Below are 6000 nucleotides of genomic sequence, written 5' to 3' on the forward strand. Positions count from 1 at the left end.
GGGGCTGAGGCAGGAGGATTACCAGTATTTTGAAGTCACTCTGAACTCCAGAGTGAGTTCTGGGGCAGATTGGACCAGTGTGAGACATTGCTTCAAAATGAAAAGCATATTTATTGGTTAGGGCAATTTGGGCTAAATTATGCTATTAACTTTTCTTCTACTTCCTCCTGTTACCTCTCTTAGTAGCAGAAAATGATAATCTTTCATGGAATCTGCCTATCTCAGAATCATTCTATTGTTATACAATAGAAAAACAATTTTCAGAATTCACACTTTTGAAACGAAGTTCGAGTCTTCCCAGAAAATAGGTATAAATTTAAGGGTGGTGGTAGTTCAATCATTTCTTTCTCCCCAACTTTATCGGTAGCATTTGAACTTTTGGATCTATAAAAATTCTGAGGTACTCACGTTGTAAGCAAACATTAGTACTGTTCTTGTTAGCTGTAAACCTACTACATGTTTTCTTTTAGCCAAGTCTCACTCTTCTGTAAAACTTACATAGTAGCTTCTTCCATAGTTCTGCGATGGAAGAGAGGAACCTCTGCAGGCCTAATTTTAAGATGGTAGGCTCTGCTGGACCAAAACCTGAGGGCATAATTAACAGTGTCTTTGGAGGGACCATGTGTGCTGACTTCATGGACCATTTGACCTACAAGATGGGATTTCGTCCATAACTCATTGCCATCCCTTGTATTCCTGTGGGAGTATAAGGTCTAGCTGCTTTGCATTGAATAAGTTCTGAATGTTTTATCTCGTTCCAGGGTAGGTTATTATACTCGAGAATGCACTTAATTACAAGCTTTATGTGTCTAGCATCCATTCAGCATGCCTCCTCTTCAGTGCACCTGACATCATCTATGGAATTTCATTTGCAGGTTGACTACAGTACGCTTTAGGGAAGTCTGAAGCTGTCAAATTTGAAATCTGCTATGTGATATACGTGTGTGTATGTGTGTGTGTGTGTGTGTGTGTGTGTGTTTTCACCTTGCCATTTTGGAACTTTTTGCTTCAATTTTATGTATTGCTATTAATGTTAGCAACAAAACAAACATATTTGCTAAAATTCTCAGGAAGGAGGCATTATTCATCAGTGGTGGGTGATCTGAGAATGTTAGATGCACATACATGCTTGTGTGGTCAAGTGTGGGAGCTACAGGTCTATGTTGATAGCTTCATTTATTGCTTTTGGCTGTTGAGACAAGGTCTCTTACTGAACCTGGAACTCACCCTTGCAGCTAGCCTGCCTGGCTAGCCACCTCTGGGTGGCTTACATTTGCCTCAGCAGCATGAAGTTACTGATGTGTGCCTCTATGTTGTGCCTCTTACACGGGGGCCAGGGATCCGAATCCAGGTCTTTTTGCTCACCCAACGGTCAGTTTATCCAGTGCACTGTCTCCCCAGCCTTAATAGTCACCGAATCAGGACCCTTACAAAAGGGGTGCTTTGAAAAAAAAGACTTTTGAGATGGGACCTCCCTACGTAGCTCTGGCTGGTTTATACTCACCATGTAGACCAGGCTGCCCTTGAGTTTGTAGTGGTAAGGTTTCTGCTTTTATCCTGAGTTCTGGGTTTATACCATGGCTCAGATACGTTTTGGTCTTCTTAATGTTAGGATTTTATTATTGGATAAATTCTAACTGGTCATGATTTACTACTAAGTTTTATTGGATAGAATCATGTTCCATTTATTGATTGATTGATTGATTGCATAGTTCTTTTGGTTTGAGGGAGAGGTATCTTTACATCTCTCAGACAGACTATCAAAATCAAGTTATGTGGCCATGTGTGTTTTATTTGCAAAATTTTTATTTATTCATGGTCATTGTGCAACTCTTGGAAAATATGATTTCTCCTTTATATTTAGTGTGTGTGTGTGTGTGTGTGTGTGTGTGTGTGTGTGTGTGTGTGTGTTTAGGCAGGTGCATGGGAGTTGATTCTTTCCTTCAACCATGCAGGTCTCAGGCATCAAACTCGGGTTGTCAACCTTGGTGGCAGGCACCTCTGTCTACTGAACAAGCCCACCAGCCCTGTTCTTTTTCTATCAAACAAATTTTATTAAGTAAACTTCTTTAATGTGGACGGCTTAAAGAAAGATAGGGAGTAGGGCTTTTTTTTTTTTTCATTTCTCCTGAGACTTCTTTAAAGAGATGTTTATACAAATCAAATATGCTTATAACTTAAAAGAAGTAATTTGGTGTGGCAAGTTTTAAGTAATAATAATAAGAAGTATATACATACTCCATAACCTTTCTTTGAGTCTTTGGTTTAAGTCCTCTGTCATAAAATGCCAAAGCGTCTGAACTGTGTGTTGAAACATGCATGCCTGTCCTAGTGTCGTAACTAATTATATCTCTTACATGCTTACTTCTAGTAATTGGAAGCCGACCTACCACAGCATACGCTTTAACTTCTAGTTTTATCTGAAGGACATGCTATAGAAATTAAATTTTTACCACATAGCAGCTTAGCATTGCACACAGAGTTTAAAGCATACTATACACCTTATGTTTTGCAGAAAGAGTGTATGTTCAGGGGAAAGAATGTTTTTCCTTTTATTGAAAGTAAGAGTCTTTTTCTTGCATAATATATCCTGATCAGGGTTTCCCCTCCTCTACTCCTCTCCACATCCTTTCCTGTCTGGATCCATTCCCTTTCTGTCTCCTTAGAAAAGAAATGGATTCTGAGATAATAATAATAAAATACAGTAAGGTAAACCATTGCGTCAGAGTTGGCTAACACAAAACAACAGAAGGAGAGGGTCCAAGAGTTGGCTCAGGAATCAGATGCACTTGTTTATATCTTCAGGCATGCCTTAAGATGACTAAACTGGAATCCATAACATACTTGCAGAGAACCTGCTGCAGACCTGTGGAAGTCCTATGTCCTCAGTCTATATGAGTCCCTGTGGGCTTTGCTCACTTGATTTTGAGGACCCTGTTTTCTTGGTGTCCTCCATCCTCTCTGGCTCTTACATTCTTTGACACCTCTTTCCCCACAGGTTCCCTGAACCCAGAGGGGAGGACATCCCATTTAGGATTGGAGGATTTGGTGGAGACATCCCATTTAGGGTTAAGGGTTCCTCACTCTCTGATACCTATTTGCTTTTATCTGTTGCAGAAGGGAGCTTCTTTGATGGTGGTTGAAGAACTGTGGTTCAATGGAATGTAGCTTGGTTATCATTGACCTAATGGGTAACACCCTCATATAAGACCATATGTCTTCACAAGTCTGAGGGGAAAGTTGTAGCAGTGAAAGAATTTTAGTTGAGCTGACACGGATCTGCCTTTGCTGATAATTATACACTGTGTCAGCTGACTTTGCTGTTTCATCTCTGAATTGGAAATTGACAGCTCAGTGTGAGAGTGAAGTTTTTCAGAATTTATTTTCCCTTGAAGTGCTTCAAAGATTAACTTGTACAAAAGTCTGGATGGAGTGCTGGTCACTTAATCTTTATGGTTGGCAATGATTTGACACGTATTCTATGAAAATGCTCCAGGAAGAGTTTTCACAGACCACTTTAGGAGTTCTGTCTTGGACATGCTTGTGACTAGAACAGTAAAGGTTTGTTATGTGCACAAGCATGTATGAAAATATGTGATCCTTGCCCATGCCTGCTAAAATAGAACTTTACCAGTTCTAAGTCTCTGAACTGCAGTCTTGTGGAAATTAAAGTCTTAAGACTGGGAGCCCTTAATGCTAGTGATGGTTTGTGGTGGTTAACATTGTGCTGCGCTTCGAGGTGACTGTACTCTGTGGACTTAAGAGATTCCCGTCAGCACTTGGGAAGGAGCACACCACAGAATCTGTGACAGTTAAATATTTTTAAAGTGAAAGACTCAGTGACTTTCCTTGTTAATAAATGGGCCATTAGGGTTGTGCATATAGGATATGATTTTTGCCATTCTCTTACTGATGATTGCTTAGAATCTAATACCGTTCTGTCTTAATATGTTTATTTCCTCATTCTTTTGCTGTGGTCAAAAATAAAATAACTGTATGTGTGTGTACATGTGCAGATATATATGTGTGCATGTGTATGTGTACATATGTAGAGGCCAGAAGACAGCAGTTAGGCTAGGCTGGCTGTCTATTAAGGTCCAGAGATTCTCTTGTCCCTGTGTCTCCAACACTGAGGATAGCAGCCTGTGTCATCTATCAGACCTGCCAGTTTTAGCTCTTCAAACTTTCAAGACAAGTGTTTTCCCACCTGAGCTCTTCCCCCAAACCCCTAAGTAGAATTCTTAAGTTACTGTATCAAACAAACATAACTGTCTTTAAATTTCATACCACATTTAAAAAGTTAGCCTTGTTTTGGTCTTGAAGTCAGCAGTAGTACAGAGGCATTGGACTTAAATATATGTCTTGCAGGATGAGGTTTGGATTCCTAAAGTTTTTTTTTTTTCTCTGAAAATTGAGCTCCCAGGAATTTCTCTCTAGTAATATATAATAATTTGTACATTGGAAAAAATTAGATGGCCAAATTAAAATAATGGAAAGGGTCTTTACAATTTTCCAATTCATTTTCTGTTAGCCATTTTTTTTTTTTTGTAGTATCAATCAAACAAATGCACGTGTTCTTGATTTTAAGTGAGAAGAGGAAATTAGAATTCATAGCTGTTAAACTACATGAGAGGAAGCTAAGTTTCAAATTGTGGGATCCCCAGCAACTCTGTAGAAAGCTGAATGTGAGCTTGGCTAATAATTAGGCCCAGCTTTGTCAGAGGATTGAAATTCCAGGTGCTGGGGTGATAAGGCTTGTTGGGTGCTGAACTGGGGATGCTTCCTCCCCCACAGGGAGTTGGGAATCTTACTAGATGGTTTGTTTGCCAAAGATGACTGAATTAGGGAGACCTGCTGCTCTTTAGGCTAAGGACACTGACTTGTGTAGAGCACAGAGGACTTTGGGCAGTGGTGAATTTGGGAAGACCCACTGGTAGGAATCACTGGACAGCTAACCTATTAAAGAAAAGATAGGCATTTCCCTCAGAATTCTCCCTAACAAAATCCTTCCCTTAAAAAGAAATGTTTCTGTTTCTTTAAGCTTCTCCACAAGTGGGACTCTGGATGCGACTTCCTAACATTCTTGAGTAGATCTGATTTGTAAAAGCATATGGCACTCTGTATACTTGGCACACTAAAAATATTTAGTCATAAGCCAACAAATCAAACCCAGATATATTGACTTATGTAAATGCCTATCATATTATATGTCAATTCTTGATAAATTAGCACGTTATTATTTTTTTTAATCATTCAGGAGTAACTAACGTCTACCCGTTTAGTGTCTCTCCTACACCAGTGCCTTTCAGCTTCCTGGTGCTGTGACCTTTAATACATTTTCTCATGTTGTGCTGACCCCAACTATAAAATGGTTATCTTTGCTACTTTCTTACTGGAATCTTGCTACTGTTACAGATTGTAATGCAAATATGTTTTCTGATGGTTTCTTTGGGGTTATGGCACAGAGATTATGAATCACTGACCTACACACACAGTAGTCTTATGTGGTGAACTTAATATAGCACAGAAATGTTTTTATTTTAAATTTGAACATTTTTATTTTAAAATTAAAGAAATATAAACATTGCTGTATGACTACATTTTTCTTCAGTTGCCAACATTTGGACGTGCTTATACATTACAAGTTTTAAAAATAATGACATCTTATTTGCATAAGAAAAGTAGTTGTTAAAGATTAACAAATAGAACATAGACTTAAGAATTTCCGATTAAGATACATTTGGGTTGGGCTGAAGAGATGGCTAGGTGGTTAAGAACTCACTGGCTGCTCTTCTAGAGGTCTTGAGTTCAATTCCCAGTAACTACATGGTGGCTCACAACCATCTGTATAATGGGATATGATTCCCTCTTCTGATGTACATGAAGAGAGAACACTCATACATATAAAATACATAAGTAAATCTTTATAAGAACATTTAGTTTAATAGTTTTATTTCTGAAGGGGAATATAAATGTGGGTATTAGTGAAGAGATGTATAT

This window comes from Micromys minutus (assembly GCF_963924665.1).
Source record: "Micromys minutus genome assembly, chromosome: 9".
In the NCBI taxonomy this organism is placed as follows: domain Eukaryota; kingdom Metazoa; phylum Chordata; class Mammalia; order Rodentia; family Muridae; genus Micromys; species Micromys minutus.